The sequence below is a fragment of the Manis javanica genome, chromosome 13 (genome assembly GCF_040802235.1).
Source record: "Manis javanica isolate MJ-LG chromosome 13, MJ_LKY, whole genome shotgun sequence".
NCBI lineage: Eukaryota > Metazoa > Chordata > Mammalia > Pholidota > Manidae > Manis > Manis javanica.
Window position 1 is genome coordinate 78,221,459 of NC_133168.1, and position 22,761 is coordinate 78,244,219.

At 48.4% G+C, this 22,761-nt stretch overlaps 1 protein-coding gene and 1 long non-coding RNA gene across 4 annotated transcripts in view; one reads left to right on the top strand and one right to left on the bottom strand.

Annotated features, from left to right (window-relative positions):
* SFT2D1 (SFT2 domain containing 1) overlaps window positions 1–22,761 on the bottom strand; it is a 276,058-nt gene that overhangs the window by 83,880 nt on the left and 169,417 nt on the right. The gene's annotated exons all lie outside the window — the stretch shown is intronic.
* On the top strand, window positions 6,162–16,012 carry LOC118972887 (uncharacterized). 3 transcript variants are annotated; one of them, XR_012124753.1, is made up of 4 exons: window positions 6,162–6,618; window positions 12,092–12,160; window positions 12,809–13,102; window positions 14,022–16,012. It is a non-coding gene; the product is annotated as an uncharacterized lncRNA (long non-coding RNA). The 3 variants fall into 3 exon arrangements; XR_005062026.2 differs by having other exon boundaries at window positions 12,878–13,102; XR_012124754.1 differs by lacking the exon at window positions 12,809–13,102.

Here is a 22,761-nt window from a genome sequence, read left to right on the forward strand (position 1 = left end):
TCCAAGTATTTAAAGATAAAACTGAGAATTTGGTGCAGTCTCCCTGCTTTGTGCCAAACCTAGAAAAGGAGAGAATGTGTTTTTAAAAATAGTTTCATTACAGCTGCACTCGGGGGAAAAGGTACAGCTAGGACCCCCTGAGAGCCAAAGCCAATGGGCTTAAGGAGGGAGGCCAAGGAGAGCAGGCCCAGAACAGGCGGGCAGGCGGGGGCTGAGACCATCCACAAAATCCACCCTCCTCTCCTTCCCCATTAGGAAAATTACAGCCTGACACAGAGCCGTCTGTTTCCCAGGTTCCTCACAGTTAGATGTGGCCACACGGGATGAATTCTCTCGAGAAGCAGGAGCGGAAGCTGATGTGCACCAGCGCAGGCCACAGCCCATGAGAGAGCTGGTGTGTCTGCTAGACACTTCCCTTTCCTTGCAGCAACCTTAGAGCCCACGAGCTGCCAGGACCCAGGACCATGACCTGGGAGAGAAGCCCGTGTGTGAGGCTCAAGTCACTTCATTGTCGGGTTGCTCGTTACAGCAGCAAAGCCTTCCGTGCTGCCTAGTGAGGGTGAGAGCCGCAGCTTGTGCGCCCCTTGCCCCAACGTAGCATCCATTGCAGGAAACTGGAACAGTCTCCACCCACAGCAGCCCTGGGGCAGCAAGAGCCATGCTCTGGGTGAGGAGCCGAGTTCAGAATAAAAGACCAGCTGCAGAGACTTCCAGCCAGGCGGCATATCCCGTTCACCCGCTACCAGCCGCATAAAGTCACAGTTCCCAGTGCAAAATGAAAATGCAGGGACTTCTGCTCAAAAATTATACAGAATTTCAAAAATGTCACAGCCAAGTAATAACCAAGCCTGAGGCCCTGCTGAGGGCGGGGCCCTGTGTGACCACAGGGTCTGCTCTGCACCCACCCTCTGTCCATTGAGCTCACGCTGGGCAGCTACATCTGACCCCATCCCCAGCAGGCGGCACACATAACTGGGGACTGTCTACCGGAGGTCCCAGCTGCAAAGATGATGAGCTCCCAGTCAAGACTCACCACTCACGGAGGAGTAACTCAGGGGCGAGGGAGTGACAGAGCCACCAGCCCAGGTCTCTGAAATAGGTGTGAAGCCAGCCAGCTAACAGCCATGAAGGAGAACCTCAGTGCCTTTCTCCCCTAAATGTAAGTTGTGAGCAAGCTGGCCAGCACCTCTGAGGTCAAAATACTCCCTAATTTAATGTCATGAATCTAATGCATGCTGGAGTGTGGTCAGCAGGATCTGGCCCTCATCCCCAGCACCTGTGACCATTATACCTGTCCTGCAAAGGGGACTTTGCAGTGTAATGAAGGGTGTGGATCCCGGGTGGGGAGAGTGACCTGAGTCACCCAGATGGGCTTGGGCCAGTTCAACCACATGGTCCTTGAAAGAGGAGAACTTTCCCGCTGTGAGCAGAGGAGGAAGGGACCAAGGGCCGAGGAAGGCAGGAGCCCCTGGAGGCTGGGAAAGGCAAGGACCAGACTCCACACAGAGCTAGCAGAGGGGCACAGCCCTGACCTCTAGATCTGTAAGATGGTAAATTCCTGTTGTTTCTAGCCACTACATTTGTGACCATCTGTTACAGCAGCAATAGGAAACTAGTACCGCACAGGTTAGCAATAACCAAAATGATGCAATTATTTTTCTAAAAAAAAAACCATTATATTAATGTGTGTCATGGTAGTGTTGGGGGCAGAGCTCCATCTCAGGGTGTTTTTGGCAAAGCACTATCAAAGGAAAGATCTATAAGGTAAGGAATTTAGTCCACTCCCAAACATTCTCACGTAGACATAATGATCGTTTTGGCAAACTGCAAAAGGGCAAGAAAGCCCTTAGTGATTTTAGGGTCTGTCTCATTTTGGTTTTAAGGCAGCAGAAGGCATGGCAAAACCTAGCAGCAGGCCCAAGGGGACGCGGTTCTCAGAATCAGCAGTTTGAAGAGGAAACCTGGTATTTCTAAGAGACATTCTTGTTTGTTTCCTATCTTGATAAAATACTCATAACATAAAACTTACCATTGTAACCATCTCTAAGTGTACAATTCAGTGGCATTGATTACATTTGCAATATTGTATGACCATCACCACTATCTATTCCCCAAATTTTTCATTCATCTTCCTAAACAGAAACTCAATCCCCTTTGAACACTAACTCCCTGTGCCCCTTCCCCTGTCCCTGGCACCAGCCATCCACTTCCTGTCTTTATGAGTGTGGTGACTCCAGGTCCCTCATATAAGTGGAATCACACAGTATGTGTCCTCTTGTGCCTGGCTTATTTCACTGAGCATAATGTCCTCAGGGTCCATCCTTGCAGCAACAGGTGTCAGAACTTCATTCCTGTCTAAGGGTGAGTAAGTATTCCACTGCATAGATGGGCCACGTTTTGTTCATCCATTTGCCACTTGATACACTTGGGCTGTTCGTGTTTGGCTATTGTGAATAATGCTTCTGTGAACACTGGTGTACAAGCATCAGTCATTCGTGTTTCTAATTCCAGGCATACCTAGGGTTTACTACAGATGAGAAGGAAGTTATAACAAGAGGGCTTTCTCACTCTTCCTCCCCACCGGGGAGGATACTGCTGGCAGCAGGTGGGCTGCAAGCTCCATGCCACTAACACATTCTGAAAAACAGATGGCCGCGCCAATGAGAGCAGAGCAGAAACAAACGTCAGAATTTAAGGCTGGAGGCTGAATTGTGGCTGCCAAGTTCAGGCATGTCCTGTAAAATGAATTCTGCAGCACATTTAAAAGGATTAAAACTGGGCAAACTTATTCGCGGGAGAATGCCAGAAGGCCACTGGTCTGGAAATCCCGATGTTAGGATCATGCAGTCCTTTGCTTGTTTTAACAGACAAGCAGTATTTATGTTTAAGCCACAACTGCGTCTGCTCAGGCAGTCCCAGCGCCCAGGACCCCATACCTCCTGGCAGGGGGCAGGTCTCTCCAGGCTTCCCCAAGGAGGGGGTCAGGTACAGAGCTTTCCCTGAGGAAACAGGCGTGGATACAAGGGCGCGCAGAGCCCAGCACCACTAACCTTTTTTCCTGTCCTGACTTTTTTTAACAGAAAAGTAACCTTGACTCCAGGAGGCTCTCAGGCCATGAACAATACACACTTGCTGGAGAGGGGGCTGGGGGGGTGATGTCAGGGGCAGCACCAGAGAGCAGGGGGTTCCAGTGACGGCGATAAGGTCTTGGGCATCAAGCTCCCTAGGGAACTGGTGCCTCTCAGCCCCAGTCCTTTTCCCCTGGGGGCTGGGATCCACGCCCCCACCTTCTGCCCTTGTACACCTCCACCTCCTCTGCCCTGCTGTCACGGAAGGGGTACTAGGGGTGCCCGGATTCGCGTGGGGGTGGCACGGGAGACTACAGAGAGGGTGCGCAATGGGGGATGGCAGGGTGCGACAGGGGGATCGCGGGGTACGGCACGGGATCTCGGGGAGAGTGCGAGGGCGGGAGGTGTGCGGTCAGGGAGGCACACGGGCTGCAGTGGGGGGAGCCGCGAGAGGTTCGGGGGTGCAGCGCACGGAGGCGCGCGGCGGGGAGGGCAGCGCCGGCCGGCCGTCCCTCGTGCGCCCCCCGCGGGCCGCGCGCCCCCGCCCGCTGCTGCCGTCAGAGCTGCCTGCGTCAATGCCGAGCTGACACACGCAGCTTTTTTTCTGCAGCTCCTTTTTCTCAATGAGAGGAGCCTAATGGGATTTTCATTATCAGACTCATAAATCAGCGGCTGCGGCCGCCCCGCCTCGCGTGCGCCCAGCCCCCGCGGACCCCTCCTTCTGGGGAACAGGGACACTGGGCGCGCTGGCGCCCGGGTCTGGGGCTCAGCGGGCCTCGGCGGGCTGGCGGTATTGCAGGCGCTGCGCACCCCAGAACAGAGGGAAACGGGGGGTGCCAGGCAAATGGGGCGGTCGGAGGGGCTGCGACACAGTGGCTGAACGTCGTGCGGGGTGGGGGAGTTGCGGCGCACGGCACTGGCCTCCGCTCCCCGGCCTGCTTTGCGTGGGTGTGTTGACACAAAACAGGACAGCAGCCACGACTGCACATCGAGGGGCAAGTGCGTCAGCAGCCGCAGGGGCAGGTCTCCGTGTCCCAGTGCCCGGCGCGCGCCGCCTCGCAGCCAGATAACTAGGCCGCGTCTAATTACTGCCGGGCAGCGGTGCTGGCGCTGGGAGCTGCGGCCCAGGCGAACCCTCAGGGGCGCGTCCCGGGAGCCACCCCCTTCCTTCCACCGGAGGGTGAGCCAGGCAGGGAAGCCCAGCAGCCTCGCAGGGAGTTAGCCAGTGGGGCGGGGTCCTCCGGGAGGAGTCCCGGCTTCGAGGAGTCGGCCTGCCCTCGGGAGCAGCCGTGGTGGTCGGCCGGCTCATTCACAGAACTGGGGAGGCTGAGCTGGGCCGTCTGGGGCCAGGTCCTAGCCAGCGCCCCTGAGCGCACTGCCCCGTCTCCTGGCACTTCTCTGGGCAGCTGGCGCAGATGGAAATGCTGCGAGCTCACCTCCTTCCACTAGAAGGGGGGTGCCCAGAGCACAGTGGCCTCGGAATAAAGTAGCTACTAAGAGCATGACCTAATCTTCTGTAAATTCATAATAATTTAGCTGTCTTTTTCCTAGCCTGTGGCCTCCATTCTTCCAAATTTTTTCCATGGCCATAAATAGCACCCAGGAGCAGAGTGGTTGTGTCTGTTCTTTCCAATTCCAGACCTTTCTCATCCTGAGTCATGGTTTTCTCTGTTGCCAGTTAAAACCAGCAGAGGTCAGAGCGGGCGACCCAGGCGGCGCACGACCATGAGGGAGGGGGCATCGGGGTGCTTGTTTGCTTGCTGGCAGCTGGGATCTCTGTGCCCAGGCCCCAAGCGGCAGCCACGCCATCCACTTCTGCATTAATACAGCAGAACCAGCTCTCTGCGTGTGTGAACTCCATCCGTTAATAGGCCAACTATTGCCATCTAAAGGAGGCAGGTCATGTATTTTAAGGGGTGATCACACCAATTCCTTACCTCCCCCATTCTTTCACTCTAGCAAGGATAGAGAGAATAGCCACGGAGAGAGGCATGGAGAGCAGGCTCGGGACGGGCAAAAGAAGGGAGAAATGGAGAAGAAAAATGACCACTTACAGCTGCGTGTCACTAGGATGTAAGCCACAGATGCCCAGGATGACATCCTTCATATAGAATGTGGTACCCAGCAATGCGGGGCACACGATGACAAAGGAACCTGACTCAGGGCATTGTAACCCTGGGACTCTGCTTTCAATATAACCTCCGTCCCTTCACGTCTAGGCCAATATTCCCATATGAATGATAACTGTGCTCAGCAAAAGTAGATTAGGTGCAACAAATACAAAAACCTGTATTAACATGTTGACTGATGTACTTCAGTGGAAGATCCCACTTAAAGCAGCTTGCATATTTCCTAAAATACGTTAAAATTGTTCTACTGCAAAACGATTTTTTATCCAAAATTAGAGAGGCAGACAGAAGGGATACTACCAGAGAATTATTAGCTCACATTTGGCATACAGAAATGATACATTGTGCAAATATTTAAAGATACAGATGTCAATGGATGTCAGTGACAGAAAAGGGAGGAGGCCCTGTCTTGCGGTTGAGGGGAGGAGCGGCTCCCACCCTGACATTCAGCAAGGACAGAATGCGGCCAGAGGCGCCTGCCAGCGGAGGACTCCGCCCCTGCGGCTGCGGGGCGCGTCCGGGAGAGGCACCGCCCTGCCCCGCCTTGCGGGCACACCAGCTCCCAGGAGCCTGGCCAGGCACTGTCCAGCTGCCGGAGAGACCCGCCGAATCAGCGCACGGCTGCGAGGCCTCCTCGCGCTGCAGCAGGACAGCAGGACTGCAGGACAGCGCTGGGGACGAGCCGGCTCTGGGCGCGCTCCACATACGGTGGGCGTGGTCTGAGGCTCCGCCCCCGGAACGGGGAAACTCTGAGAACCGCGCTGTGCACGCGCCGCAGCAAAGCCAGCTGCCAGGTCGCTCCTTACGCTTCAGGAGGACTGCACGGTGTGCGTGCGTGCGCGTATGTTTCTGTGTGCACGCATACACACTCCCAAAAACATGCGTAATCCTGTGTAAGGAATATGAGTCTAGAAAACATGTACTGCCTGTAATTTGTTCTTCAATGCATGTGGATCTTTTAGGTTACTCAGTACACATCATTTTTCATCACGCCCCGCAGTGTGTGGAGGGAGGGCACACGGGAGCAAAAGATGTAATCTGTGCGTTAGGAGGCGTGTGGTAGCTCCGCTGACGTCCGTCCCGCGAGCTTTGTTCCGTTGCAGTCAATCAATCCAACTGCGGCTCCCCTACAGCGGCAGCATCCAGGCACCCGGGAAAATCCTCACCCTCAGCAGGGCTCCAGCCAGTCTTGCCATGTTTTAATTTTATTAATTGAAAGAAAGGGCTAGGAGGAGAAAGGAGCAAAAGGAAACATGAAAGGATTTCAGGAGTTTTTTTAATGCTCTTTTACAAAATGAAAGATTGACACAGTAAGACTAGAGATTTCGCCGCTGAAGATGTTTTTGCTGAATAGAGAGTCAAACGGAGTTCTGTGGAATTGTGTCAGTGTTCCTTTCCTGGAAGACACACGTCTCTTGGTGGTAAAGCTTCTCTTCTCTTTGTAAATCATTGTTTAAAATTTGGAGGATACTGTTTTTAAGATGTGATGTCAAGCCACAGTTATTATTCCTCTTAATTATTTTTTCAGGACTTCACCGCTTATATGTGATTATATTTGCTTTCTAGTGTATTTCATTGTGTAAAGGTAACAGGAGATATAATTAAGCACAAAAACAGCCATGGATGGACTGCAATGAAATAGCTCTTATATTGGGAATGCAGACACGCCGAGGCAAGCTGTCAGAGTCCCTCTGCAAGGGCTCGCTCGAGGTGGACCTGCTGGAAGTGATCATAAATCCTACTCTGAGAGCTGGGTATTGGGCCCAGGTACCCCAGGACTAATGCTCCTGGATAAAGGGAGTCAGCAGACATTTCCTTGAACCTTGAGGAAGTTTCCCAAGGGTAGATACAGGGAGACAAGGAGTTTGGCTTCTGTCCAGGGAGCCCTGAATAGGTGGCAGTGTCTGGGCCACAGTCTGGGAGGCCACCACAACAGGAATTCATCCACTCACAGTTCTGGGGGCTGGAAGTCCCAGATCAGGGTGTGAGCAGGGCCACACTGCCTCTGAGACTGTGCGCAGAAGCCTTCCTGCCCCTCCAGCTCCTGGCAGTGGCTGCCTTTCCTTGGCATTCCCTGCCCCGCAGCTGCACGGCTCCCATCTCTGCTCCACGGCCACATGGCCTTCTCTCTGTGTGTCTTCTGATTTCTTAGAAGGGTGCCAGTCATACTAGATGGGGATCCACCCAAATGACTTCATCTTAACTTGACCACATCTGCAAAGACCCTAAAATAAGGTCACATTCACTGGTAGCCAAATTAGGGCTTCAAGATGTTTTTTTAGAGGACATGATTTGACCCCAGCTGATGCTTTGGGGTTGGATCATTTGGATGGCCTCCGACTCAGTCCATAAAGAACTAGTCTTGTGTTTCTCAAAAACACAACAAAGAGTAACAGAGGGAATAAATACAGAGTTTTCACCCTGTCCAGCATTACAGCGTTTCATGCCCGATGCATTAGCAGCCTCAAGAAAAACCAGGTCAACATTAGCAGCAACGGGGATATGCTGATCCTGGGGCAGGTACTGAAGAAGGAACAGATCTGTCAGCAGTGAGGCTGGCTTCTCAGACCACCAGGAAAACACAGGGGAAGAAAGGGGTCCTGAGGGTGCTTAGGTCCCAGAGACCCCAGATGGGGCTCAGCTCCAGCAGTGCTTACTGCCTCTGGCCTCACTCCTGTGCTGCTCCAACTGCCCAGGTCTGTGGAAGTAAGAGGAGCACCCACACACTGAGCCCCAAGTTAGCCAGATGCAGAACTGGCAGGGTCTGTACTTCGTCCTGAGTATGCCCCCTGCTGTAAAGTCATGAGTGACTACGATGTGTGTTAGGTTATAAAAACAATCCTCAGGTTAAGTATAGCCAGGCCAGGGATTTCCAACTGGATTCCACAGAATTCTAGATTGGGAAGAAGTTCCCCAAGGAACACCGCAAGGAAGAAGGGGATGGAGTACCGAGCCTCCCAGCTTGGAGTCAAAAATCAGCACTTCACTGTCATTAGTTCTGTATACTGACAGTATATATGAATTATGTGGATTGGATTTGGGAAAAGAGTTGAACAAATTAAATAAGTAATTAACACATTTATTCATTGAACAAATACATAGGGTGCCTGTATTCCAGGCTCCATTCTAGATGTACGGACAAAAAAGGCAGTTCTGTTGGATTAGGGACATGCAGTTAAGGATCATAAATAAGAAGAATAGAATTATGATGGAAGGTGATCTATGCTTTGGGAAAAAACTAATACAGCAGTCTCACGGGATGGTAGGGTAGTAAGGGTAGGCTTTACCAAGAAGATGGCATCAGGGCAGAGTTGGAGCTGGTGAAGGGGTCAGTAACATGGAATATGTGCAAAGAATGTTCCAATCAAAGGGAAGAGCCAGAGACTAGGACATGAGGTCATGACAACAACCTGGAGGTCATGCAAGGATTTCAGTTTTTACTCTGAGTGAAATGGAGGGCTGGCTATTCCTGTTACTTAGAGGAATGGAAGAATCTGACATGCATTATAAAAGGATCCTGCTGGCTACAGGGCTGGAAATGAACAGGAGGGGACAAAGGCAGGAGTGACAAGACCAGTGGGAAGACACTGCAGAGCCCCAAGTGGGAGGTGATGCCTCTAGGAGCAAATGGGTAGTGGTTAGAACGCCAAGATGCTATCATAGTCTGAATATACGCTGAAGATGGAGCCGACAGCATTTCCTGTTGGCTTTGATGTAGGATGTCGTCGTAAAAGAGGAACGCAGGATGACTCTAAAGGGATAAAATTTAAGCATGAGCATTTTAGCAGGACACTGAATAGGAAGTGTAACACACAATATTTGAAGAAATAACCAAAAATAAATCTGAAATTAAAAAATGCAAAAATCAAATGCAAGAATCAGTGGATAAGTTTAAAGAAGTCAATGAATAGACACAACTGGAGAGAAATTATTAAACAAAAAGATGCCTCAGGAGAAAGAATCCAGAATATGATACAGAGTAACAAATTATGGGGGAAATCACAAAAGGATAAGAAATATTAAAAAGGCATAAGTGAGTTTTTCAAAGTCTCAGAAAGATAGAAGTGATCAAATGGGATAGAGGTAATAATTGAAGAGATAATGACTGATAATTTTCCAGAACTGATGAAAGAAATGAATCCACAGATTCAGGGAGCCCAGTGAATCTCAAACAGGATAAGAAAAAGATATCCTCACGAAAGCATATGATATGAATAGAAAATAGCCAAAGAAAAAAATTTTCAAAGAAGGGAAAGACTAGTAATTTCTCAAAGACATCAGAAAGGAAACCCGAGGGCAAGAAACATCCTCAGTGGACGCACTGAAAAAAAACAATGGCCGACCTGGATGATGAAAGACATGAAGACATTTCATTCAAGCAGTAACTGAAAGTGTGTCACCACAAACCCACACTACAGGAAATTATGAAGAATATACTTTAGGCGAAGGAAAATGAACCTAGATGGAAAGGCAGAGACGTCCAAAGGAATGAAGAGCAAATAATGAATATTTATTCATATATTTATGAATGGACAGTGATAATAATGACAAAAATCTATATTAAGTGTGACTTTATAGTCCAATAATAATGCTGTATTATGGGGTTTAAATGTAGAAATAAAATTCATGAAGATAATACCAGTACAGTGAGAGCAAGATAAATGTAGTTAAATTATTCTAGAGCCCATTTTATTTTCTGGGGGAGGATAACATTACTAACATTAGACTGTGATTAGATATAGATGGATTCTATCTTATCAGAGCAACATTTCAGTTCCCTCTTAAATTTCCATTTAAGTGGGAAATATAGGGAATTGCACACTTGCGCTGGCATTCACCAGAAGTGTTATGTAAATATTACCCCATGTATCCTTAACCAATCTCAGACTTACGTTGTCCACAGCTTCCTTCTTCATTTGGCATTACATCTGCATGAGGGCTTGAGCAAAGTGCCAGGGCCCTGCCTCCAACGGCCCCCGGGTCCTGGGCTCTGCCAGGCCTGCCCAGCCCCCAGGCGGCAAGGAGAGCTGAGTCAGCCCACCCCCATTCTGAGGCAAGCCTGCCCAGCTCCCCTTTCCAGAGCAGTTGTTGTCTTAGAGCTTTGGGCAATTTTGGTTGTAGAGGCCCCAGGCCACCACAGAGCAAACACTGAAAATTCACCACATCCCACATTAAATATACATGGGTTTAGTTAAATTGCAGGAAACCAGTTGGCATGATGTTGTATTTTGTGGACATTTAGTTAAACATTTACTTATTTCAAGTTTTCCATGTTTTTTCCACCCACAAATTGCAGCCAATTCTTTCTCTTTGTAGTTCTTAAAAAACCCCAAAACTCCAGTACCACAGGGCCTCTGTCCCTGCCGTAAAATCCTAACACCTCAAATGGCCTCTCCCCTCACACTCATGCATTGCCTGCCTGCTCAGACTTTTTTTTAAAACTTTTATTTCATTTAAAAAGAGCACCCCATGGAGAACTGATGGTGTGGGAAGGCATGGTGAGCTTGTTCTGTGCCAGCCCTGGTGCCACACATGGGAGGAGACAACCTGAGCATGGTGTCCGGAGCCCTGGGCCTCTGGCATCGGCCACCTGGGTGTACACCTTATTCAACTGCCAATGCAGGTCTGCAGTCTGCCCAGAGACCCTGCATTTCCAACCAGCTCCCACTGATGCCGCAGCCTTAGGCTGGGGTCCTTGCCATACAGCCTGAGTCCTCAGATTCCCGTCTAAGTAGTTAGTGAGGGTCCCCAGAGGGGCTGCCAGGAGGAGAGAAGCAGTACACATCCCAGAGGAATGGACCCGGATGTGTGGTCAGCGATGCCAGCTTTGACCTGGAGTGAGTGCTCCCCCCTCCCCACGGAGCTGCTCCCCTGGGGTGGGCAGCTCCCAGCCATTCAGTACATTCCCAGGAGCCGGGGCCCAGTAGAGGGGCCCCTGAGGACCACGCTGAGCAGAGCTTTGGTTCCCGAAGCCAGTCCGGGTCTGTGGCCTCAGCTGATGCACGTCTCTCCACCACTGTGGCTGCCAGGACCTGCCCCAGGACAAAGGTCAATTCCAGAAGCTTCCCAGGGATGCCAGCTGCAGCCAAGTATGGGACGCCTGGAATTTTAGCTAGAGTTTCATTGGCTTTAGCTCTCGCCCAGCACTGAGTGTGTGCAGAGTACTTCTCCCTGTCCTCTGAGCATGGGAACACCTAGGGTGGCCCCCGCGGGGCCTGCACACCCTTCAGCACCCTTACCTGGGCAGGTGCTGCCTACCCCAATAGACCCAGCCACACACCGGTGCCCCCAAGAGCCCTGTGCCAGGGGCTTCAGCAGCCAGGAGACCTGCTCCTCCTCTGGCCATACACTGCAAAGCAGAGCTCTTTGCGACCCTGCATCATACAGTTACCAGTGAGACATCCTTTTTGGTTTTTACATCATCCCCTGCTTATGGGAAGATGAAATCCTGGTAGAGGGGGAAAATGGAGTATTTTTCCGAATGATTATAATCTCAGAATGCCCCCATTCCTACACATGTGGGGGGTAAGGATGAAGGAGCAGCTCAGTCTGTCTGGGGAAACACCTCAATCTCATGCACGTCAACTCCTGACGGTGGCCGATGCCACAGTCCCAGAAGGGCCGGCTGCTCCCCGACGGTGCCTCATGCCAGCGATGAGAGAGTCGGATTCTCATCCTGGCCCTGGTGCAGGAAGCTGTCATGAGTAAATCCTTTCTTTCTCCCTCTCATGTTTTCCACCCGAAGAAACAACTTCATCTAACTTCATGAAATTTAGCAACTCTTGATTTCCAAAATCTCTTGGTTTCCCTACTCAACACAGGAAAATATTTAAGGAAAAATCATCAATATATTTGAAAACAAAAGAAGTCATAATATTTTGTATTCTTTCACAGAATTGCGCAGATAGGAGCATTCACTTTCCTTCTCTGCAAGAAGACCTGAGAAGAAACTGCATTTGCTGGGTAAGTTTTGCCCAAAAGAAGGGTCTGTTCAGCCTCAGGTTCATGCCCTCATGGTATTGCTTCACCTCTGGATGTTTTATGGTCTCAACACAGTTTGGAATCCTAAGGTTTTTCTCCTCTTGAGACAAGCTTCCTTCTACTTCTTCAGATTCCTGGGTCCTTTTATATTCATAGTTTTTAAAAACCAACATGGAGGAAGAAGGCAGGAGAGAAACAGGGGAAGGGCTGTATGTGCACACCTGCTGGGCAGGTGAGGGCCTGGCTTCCCTGCAGGGCCAGGAATTGAGGGGAATTCTGTTTGCAGTATTTCAAAGCCCTCTTTCTAGAGAATTGTCTTGAGTGCCCAAAGCTTGTTAAGACAATCCAATACTAGCCGAGCTATTGCTGCTTATATTTCTGTCCTTGAATGAGTTAGAAATTGCTCCCATCTGTCTCTCTTTTCTCAGGTCTTTGTACTCTGAGAAGGAGGAACGTATTCACTAACAATTAGATTGAAAACTAATACCAGAAAATTGAAAAACACCATCGAATCCTCAAGAGATAAACCCCCTCCCCGACTCTCTCATGTGAAAGTCATAGGTATTGCTTGTACGGACCCTGCCTGTAGACATTCTTTACATCCTGTTGCTGTTCCTCATCTGCACACAGCCCTCCACCCTCTGGCAAGGCCCGCATATCCTCTGCTGGCTTCACAAGGCTTTGATCCTTGATGTTTAGTTTCCAGAGGAGCAGATGGAGCTCTGCTTCGTGGAGGCCTCAACCAATCCTGCAGGGAGCCCTGGAACTGGGTGGACCCTATGCAGGTCACCAAACTGAAGTCGAGAGGTCAGCACCCCATCCTGGGCTTTGTGCTCCTCGCAGGCCAGGCGGCCCCGTGCTTGCGGCCCTTGTCCAGTGAGGATACAGCTCTGAACCGACGACAGCTGGCGTCCCCAGCACCAGGTACAAAGCATGCACAGCGTTGTCCTATTGATATATTTTTGGATTTTAGCTGAGAATCACTGAATTCTGGCAACATAACTTTTCATAGCCTGAGATGGGAAGATATGACTTAGCTCGTGGCAGCTAGCCCCTGGCACTGCGCTTGACCCAGCTGGTGACAGCACCACTTACAGCGCCTACCCCATGATGGGGACCCAACACCTTCTTTACAGTAGCTCAGGCCAAAAACGTCCAGAGGTGCTTGGCTCCTCCTCTCCCACACCCCACGCCACTTTCCCCGCGCCTCCAGCTGGCTCCCATGTCTAAACGTAGCGAGTCCTGCATCTGAGCACCGCTTCACTTCTGCTGCCCCAGAGCAAGCCTCCATACCCACACCAAAGCAAGCCTCTGAAAATAGAACTCAGATCACATTACTCCACTCCTCTGCTCAAAACCCTCTCACTGCCCTCTGTACCATTCAGCCAAAGGCTAAGAATTGACAGAGGTGCATTAGTCCCTGTGGGGCTCCCACACCCTCTCTGAGCACATCCACCGTGTATCCCTGCTCACTGCCCAGCAGCTTTACTGTTTACTGTTTACTGTTGCTCCAGGAACATGGACAGCGTCCAATCTCAGCCCCTTCTCCTGGAATACACTTCCCCCTGAAATGCTCTTTTCCCTGGAATGCTCTTCCCCCAGGCAACTGCATGGCCCATTCTTTCACCTTCTCCACCCCGCTGCCCAGTGACTGCCTGGGAATGAGGCCCACGTTGCTACCGTTCTATCAGAAATCGCAGCCTGCCCCGCCCCTCACCAGCACCTCTTCCAAGTCCCTTTCTTTGCTCTATTTTCCATAGCAGGTCCGTCTCATAGCACACTAAACAATTGACGTATTTATGTTTTATTTGTTTTGTTTTGTTTTTTCTGTCTCCCTCACCAGGCTTTCTGTCCCATGAGGGCAAGGAGTCATCTTATTCACGGATGTGTTTCAAGTGCCTAGAACCCAGCCTGGCCCGCAGTTGGTGCTCAGTAATTGCTGATGGACTCCACTGATCATTAATGTAGAGGCCCGGGTGACTGACTTTGACTTGTCTTTTCTCCAAACCTTACCCCCATTTTTAAAACCCGATTGTCATGCACATACTGGAATGTCACTTTCTTGAGCCTTAAAATATGAATTTACAAAGTGATTTGTTTTCTAAGGTTTTAACTCACTGATTTGCTTACCAAGTTCAAACCCTGTTTGAAATTAGATATTTTTTCTGATTGATGTAGCTTACAGACATGAATTCAGGGGAATATCCTTTCTCATAGGAATTTTATTTCCAAGGCTTCTGCTGGCACTGAAAACAGTCTGTGATCCTAAGAGACTATTCACTGTCCATGACCATATCCAAATATTTTAACACCAAGCACACAGCCTGCACAGTTGGGCAGCCCAGCTGGTCTGCAGTGTGTGGGGGAGGCTCGTGGCAGGCTGACGTCAATTGGCAGAGCCAGTCTGAAGAAGCTCATGCTCAGCCAGCCTCCCACAGGTTTCTCTCTTTTCCATCCAGTGTTATCAGCTAACTTTTGTTTCTCAGGATTCAGATTCCTCTTCCACAGTTTTCTCAACAAGGAAATCTGTGGCTTTTCTGGATTCTTTGGTCATGTCATTCTCAACCTATGACTATGTCCGTGAAAACTAGAGGAATGGAGTATGAATTGTTACAATTAATGACACTTCTAGGTACGCGTTTATTTCTCAAGATGTTGTTCATTTTAAAAATATATCTGAACCTATTCTTTCAAGGGTGGACATTTTTTATCTGCAAGGTGATGCAGATCTCTGCAGAGAAGAGCTGTCAGGTAGTGCAAAGCAGCAGATTGCAGACATTATGAACACTGGTTTATCAGCTCTTTCCTTGCATGCAAAGGTCTATGAATTTATCTTTTGTTCTTCAGTTTGTGGGAAGGCCGGTAGTTGCCTGGTTTAGGCTTTTTGAAGGGGACATCTCTTTGTCACTACAGTGTACAAATACAGCAAATGGGAAAATCACATAGCAGAACTCATGATAGTGTAATGTATAATTGGGTGGAAAAAAACAACCAGCACAGTTCATGATATAAATAGGAAATGTTTTCTTCTGCTAACATTTACTTTCATCTGCAATTTCTTCTGCTGTGTCGGCAATCTAATTTAATTATAGGATCCGAGTGCCTAAACCTCCAAAAATAGAAACAGGGAAAGGAGGCGTGAAGGCCGGCCAGGCTCAGGCGCCCGGATTCCTCAGCTTCTGCGCTGTGTGGGCTCCGCACAGCCCTCGCCAGGGATGCTCTCGCCCGTGGTCCAGGCTACAGTTTGGCACCATTTCCTCTCTCCTCAACTGTCCTTGTTTTCTCCCTCTGCCACCATCTTCTGGGACTTCTGCAGGTATTTGCTGACCATTTTTGAGTCGGATAGTAAAGTTAGTAACTTGCTGGTTTCTCCTATATTTCGCTCTTCCGTATTTACTCGTGAGCTCACCTCGACTCACCTCCTGCACCTGCTTCCAGCCCCATTTTGCTCTCAACTCTGAGACTCTCACCACAGCGTTCATCTCTTCAGTCTTTGACTTCCACCGCCTCAATGATTCCTCTTTCTTCATTCTTTTAAATGAAGTACCAACCTCAACCCTCTCACATTTATCCACGCCCACCTCAAGCCTTAATTCGAACACTATTTTTTAGTCTTGAAGATTCCAGGCAGTTAGCCAGCCCCCCTCTCACTGGCGTCCCCCTATATCCGCTCCTCCCACGTGCTCCGGGGCTCCACCAGGCTGACTGTCATTGAGATCTTCCCACGGAAACAACTCCGCAGCCCCCAGCGTCGCCTCCTTATCCAAATCTTGTCTGCATGTCTTTACACAGCTTTGTCAGAAAAAGCGTCTGTCCGTGAAAGCACGTGCACTGAGTCACACTTTCTCACTAATTTGCATTTTCATTTCAGATATGTATTCCTAGAGAAAGAAAATTACCTTAAGGCATAATAAAAATCACATAAACAATCATGGGGTTTACCTCTTACTACATTTGATGTTCCTAGTGCGCTACCCTTGTTTACTAGTGGAAACCATGTCTTGGTAGGTTGGCTGACCGTAAAGGTAGGTGGATCCGCGACAAATTCAGTGCGCTGATTAGTGGAATAATGCCACGTGAGCGTCAATACAGTCTCAGAAGCATGTCTTGAAAAAAAATAGTCTGCTTGTCACATGCATTCAAAATAGAAACCTCTCATGGATTGTAAATGTCTAAAAAAGCAAATGAAACAAAAAGGGAAAACCTCAGGAATCTGAAATATTGGTCTAAATTAAAACAATGAATTCCGTAAGTATCATACCAAGCCTTGCACTTGAATTGTGCACCAGATTAGCACAATTTAAGAGCAGTTTATCATTAAAGAATTTTAGGGTTTAGACACTCTAAAATCCCAAAGGAATTCGTGGCATAATCCACTGGCCCAAACCCCAAGTCCCTGTGTTCTAGGGCTGCATTAAAAGAGGTTCTAGAAGAATGAGAGACATTATTCCTGACCCAGCTCTTCTCCCAGCATGTGGAAAGATGGGCAGGTGAGCTTTACAGTCTAGCACACTCGTGTAAATCCAGGTGGGAGCCCCAGAATCCGGGGTAGGAGGGGAATAACAAAGTCGGTGTTTCTTGGAAAGGCTAAAGAAGCTGGTGCTGTTCCCCTTAGAGAAGAAAAAAGGAGGCGTGATAGTGGAGCCCTGGATTACAGCAGGTGCTTACACGATGAGCACATCCAGTCTGGTGTTGGTGGCATTTGGTGTGTACACGGTGAAGCCACCGGCACAGTCAACATCTCCACCACCCAGGGCTGCATGGCCATCCTCACCCACGGCCAGGCCACTGTGGGTGTGCTTTACACCATCAAAGGTTAAGCTTTCCTTCTAGAACCACATCTAAGCGGAACTATTCCCATGCAGCCTCGTGTCTGCCTTTTGATCAAGGTACTCCCCTTCATCCCCATCCCCCACACCCCTGCCTTGCCCTGAGATTTGACACATGTCTGATATGTAGCCAGGAACTGATAAGAACTCCCTGAAATGTCTCCATATCTGTTGGAAAATAATAGAGTCTAACTTAACAACATAATGTGGTCTAAGCAAATAACATAAAAGTGGTTTACTCAATATGATGGTTAGTTTTACACGTCAGCTTGACTAGGTACCCAGTTATTTGATCAAAGAAGAATCCAGGTGTTGCTGGAAGATATTTAACCATATCTGTAGTGAACATCTACAGTCAGTTGACTTTAAGCAGGAGAGAATATTCTGGCTGATGTGGGGGGGGGGCCTCAGGCAAACAGTCAAAGGCCTTAAATGCAAATGCTGAGGTTTCCTGGAAAAGAAGGATTCTGCCTCAAGACTACATAGAAATCCTGCCTGAACCCCAGCCTGCTGGATTGCCCCGTAAGTTTCAGACTCACCAGCCCGCACAATCGTGTGAGCCAGTCTTTAAGATAAGTAAATAACTGATGGAGAGATGAGAGAAAGAGATGGACCTAACCTATCCCTTGGTTCTGTTTCTCTGGAGAGCCCTGACTGACTCACCCGGTAGGCATATATGCCCTGTGGTTCTGCAACATGGTTCTGGTGTGCGCCCTGGAGTGTTGAGCAGGGGGCAATTTTTATACTTTCATGTTTTGGGGTATTGCCTCTGGCTTCAAAAGTTCTGGGAAGAACCATTGAGGCCACATAGCTGAGCTGAAGGGGATGGAAGCTCCTCTGAGACAGATGCAACCCTGCCAGGGGGATGCTGAACACAGACCCAGCAGCAGGGGGCTGCCCCAGGGGCCATAGGCACAACCCATTGTTGGGACAGGGTACCTGCTCCCTCTGGGGGGTTCTGTTTCCTCAGGTGGCATTGAGGACCTTTATGGCTGCTTATTCCCTTACAGGGCATAGCTGCTCCTGTGCAAAATGAAGAAACCCGAGTGGACAGAATCTGTTGGAATCATTACTGGCTGCAAGGGCTCAAGGGCCCACAGAGACCCAGGCCCCTCTCTGCTTCTCCCCCAGCGCCTACCTGCTCCCTCACAGGCAGACAGAGCCCCCAGGGAGACTCACCCAGCCTGCTGTCCTGCTCTGCCTTTCCTTCTCCCTTGCGCTTACCAGCTTAGGAGTCAGGCTCGGACCAGTGGGGCATAGTACCCTAAGGGGCATGGTACCCTGGGTGGGCATGGTACCCTGGGGGCATAGTACCCTGTAGGTCATGGTACCCTGGAGGGCATGGTACCCTGGAGGGCATGGTATCCTGGGTGGGCATGGTACCCTGGGTGGGCAAGGTAGATGGCAGATGTTGGCTCTGTTGTAAGTCTGGAAATGCGGCCGGCCCATGCCCACCCCCTCCCCTTCTCTGTCTTCTTCAAGTTTGCTCCCAGCAGCTACTGAAGGCATGGGGCCAGTTCCCCTCTGGTGAGACCTTGAGCAGTGGTGAGAAAAGACAGGATGGAAAGAGGGAAGGAAGAAAGGGGAGCAATGGTGAGAGGTTAACACCAGACACATGGACCCAACAAAGGACAGAGAGTGTGCCATCAACCTATCACCTGACACCTCCGTGAAGAATCCTTCAAGGAGTCTGAGGCTCTTCCTACATGAAATCATGGCCAAGACAGGGGAGCCATCCAGCCAGGATGTCCACACTAACAAAAAAGATTGCTTCAGCAAGTTTTCATGAATCAACAGATCACAGAAAATTATTAGTAACTGGGCAAGTAATTATTCCTCCCCATTGTAACCTACCACCTGGAAGGCAGTTTACAAAGATGTATAGTTGGAAGACTAAAGGGAAATGTGTTTCATTTCCTGATTTATGCATGAATTTATATTACCTTTCAGTTGTAGATACTTTAACATGACCCGTAGCTGTATGTTCTTTGCTTGTTATGTCTTCTCATGAAATGAGAATCATTGGGACGTGTGTCTGTGTGTGTGTGTGTGTGTGTGTGTGTGTGTGTGTGTGTGTGTGTGTGCACGCACACACATGGATATTCTGATCTCCATGTGTGAGACTAGGCTACAGCTACTGCTTCATGTCTTCTCTTATTTTCTCAGCACTGTGTTTGTAAGACCTATTCATTTTCCTTCTGTCTGGAAGGCACAGCAGGTATGTGTGCCCCATATCTGTCCATCATTGACTCCAAATTCCTGGCACAAAGACAAACACAACAAGGAACAACCCTGTGTATGAAACCCATGTTATTTTGACTAATATTGCCAGGTTTCTCTTCACAACTGGCTGCACCGGTCTGCACATGGAATATCCTATATCCCCAATCTGCCAAACTTGGCACTATCCACCATATTTCTAATTTGCCAACCCAACAGGTACCAAATGATATCCCATAGTTTCTTTTTGTCATATATGTCAAGTGAGTTTGAACACTTCTTACGGCCTGTCATTCTTCGGGTTTCTTCTCTGTAAATTGCCTATTTATGGAAGAGTGTTGTCTCTTCTTTCTGATCCTTCTTTCTTTCTTTCCTTAGGAACTGAAGTACAAATGTCAAATAATAGCAATGATCACGGATATCTTTACCTTGTTCACAATTTTGGAGGAAATATTAAAATATCCTTAATAAATATAAAGTATGCTGTAACTTTCAGGGCATACAACTTTAACAATTGAAGAAGTTCTTTTATATCTTGTTAGTTATTTTCACTATGTGTTGAATTTATCAATAATGTTCTCTGCATCAACTCAGATAATCATGTGTTTTATACTTGAATCTTAGTTAATGTGGTGAGTCCACTGAAATGCTTCCTGTTGGTGAACCATTTTGCATTTGTGAATAAGTCTTATTTAATTATCATGTCTTAGTAAAATACACTATTGGATTTTCTTAGCTGTAGCTTATTTAAGATATTTATATCCATGTTCAAAATAAACTATGCTTATAATTTTCTTCTTTTTTAAACATATTTTTAAATTTCATATTGAGGTACATACAATAAAATGCACAAATCTGAGCACACAGCATGATGAATTTTGACATGTGTATGTACTCACGTAATCATTCCCCAGATCAAGATATCAAATGTCCTCACTAGTTTTTCCCCCTTCATTCATTTCTTATTTTTCTTGAATTTTTTTCTCTCCAATTGTCCTCATCTGTCTATAGAATGAAAAGTACAATTTTTGGCCTTTTTGTATTTGGAGGAAATAACATCATAAAATAGGAATTATTTCTAAGAAGTTTAGTAGAACTTAAAGATAAAACCATCTGGGTCTTAGAATTTTGGTGAGGAGAAAGATGTTGTTTTTTAAATGTTGTATTTATAGATATACACTGGGTGTCAACTAAAATAAGGTTATAACAGTTTCAAAGGCCCTGGTTAATGGGGTCAATGAAGCACTCTCCTTGGTATAATCTGTTCTGTACCTTTTATTCCCACAGATCATATAAAGAAACCCTTCTTTATATTCCTGAATGAGTCACACAGCTGGCACCTCACTTGAACTGCACTGATCAAATTTGGACACCTGTCATCATTTGCCTCCTTCCTGGCCAGATGTCTAGCAGAATCTACCTGCCTTCTCTCACTTAAAATAGTCAGCATTTTTCTACCCCAAACAAATTCTCCTGTAACATCTCAAACCTCAGACATGAGAAACAACCAGCTGAAACCACAGAATTGGGTCTGTCTTCATTTTAAGAATTTCCATCACATACTATCCCATCCAAAAAGGAAATAAAATTAGCAAGATGTGGCTTATTGCTGGACTCTGAGTGTATTGCTGAACATTACACCCATGGCCCGTCAGAGAGTTCCCGCCGAGGTCTGTCTGTCCCCTGCTGGCAGGGGACCGGACTCGCCCTCCGGCTCCCACGTCCCCACGAGCCGTGCCGGTGCCAGGCTCTGCTCAGGTCCTGCTCATACATGTCCCCATCCACTGAGAGGCACGGAGCGCACATGCTGTGAGGGCAGCGGGCAACTCCCTGGCTGTCGGGGACAGAGTATCACTTAAACTGAGAACACCACCCCTTTCCAATATTCCTCAACCCTCCATCTCCAGACCTCCCATATCAGAATTGTTTAATCTCTGTTGTGGATTTGATGTTCGTGTCTTATTCAAATCCATGTGCCGAAATCTTAATCCCCCAGGTGAGGGTGTTAGAAGGAGGGGCCTACGGCAGGTGATTGGCTCATGAGAGCTGTCCCCACTTGACCAGGATTAGTGACCTCATAAAACGGCTCCCTCCCGCCTTGCAGCCTGTGAGCACAAATGGGAAGTGAGCAGCCTACGACCCAGAAGAGGGTCCTCTCTCACCAGGACCCAGCCGCACTGGCACCCTGATAGCGTGTGTCCGGCCTCCAGAACTGAGAGAAATAAACGTCTGTTGCTTGTAAGCCCCCACCTGTGGTGCTTTGCTGCAGCAGCCCAAACAGGAAGACAAGCATTGCAGCCAAAAAGCTGGCTCTGCTGTCATGCTTGTAAACCTTTACGTCTGACATTCGGGTCACAGGTCCCTTGGACTTCTCTGCTCAGTGTGAGCTGGAGGCGCTCATCAGGCACCAGAAGAGGCAGGGAAAGGAGCATTGACAAGGGGTTAGTCCCGGGGGGGTCTGCCACCTTGCTCACTGCGCTCTTCCGTCCGGGTTCCCTCCCGCTAAGGCAGGGGACAGCAAGACTTTTCCTCCCAGCATCGTCTTTGGGAAGAAAAGAAAGAAGAGGGAAAGGAGACAGAAAGGTAGGAAAAGGATTCTTAAAATTGTCATTGGAGAGGAACTTGACATTCCTGGCCTAATCCAACTTTTTCCAAAGACATGGAAAGAACTTTTGTATGAAGTGGGTGGAAAATTGTCTGCAACACTTGAGGAATTTTGTAAATCATGGAAAAACATGTAAATCAGCTTTTTGTTTTCAAAGTGGACAAAGGAGAACATAATTTATGAGTAACTTGATCCCAGGACGTTCTCTCTTGTGTTATTAATGTGTCTATTCACATACACTCCAAGTTCAGCAATAACCCACATCTTGCTAATTTCATTTCCTTTTTGGATGGGATAGTATGTGGTGGAAATTCCTAAAGGGGCTGCCACTTTAATTTCTTAAGGATGCTAGAAGCAGCTAAAGATACTTCAGCTGACACACAGATCACCATACACAACAAATTTCTACTACTTCAGAATAAAGAGTATGCTGAGTGTATATGCGTAAAAGTTAATTTTAATCTAATGCCTAGGAGGGCTTAGCTAGTAGTTAGCTAATCAACAATCTACACTTTAGAGGTGGCTGAAGCCTGATTTTGAGGAATTGTTACATGCATTGTTCAGTATGCCATAGAAATTAACAAGCAAATTTTCCTCAATGAACTAAATGGTTTTCAAAAAATGCAATTGAATAGGAAAGTTTACAGGTTCCACTGCCCTTGCACAGACAAGATGCAAAAATATGGTCAACCCAGTCACCTAACATGTATGAAGCATGCTCTGAATCTGGGCTCTCCACCCAGCAAAAACTAAGGACAGGCTGCCCCCGATCCAGGGAGACTGACCCCAACATGGGCACCACTGGGCTCACGTTGCATGGAGGACACACGGACAGGCATCCACAGAGACCACCAACCCAGCTTCTTCTATTTGCCTTGGGGTCTGCCTGTTAATAAACATATGTGCAGCAGAACTGAGTCCTAGCCTTC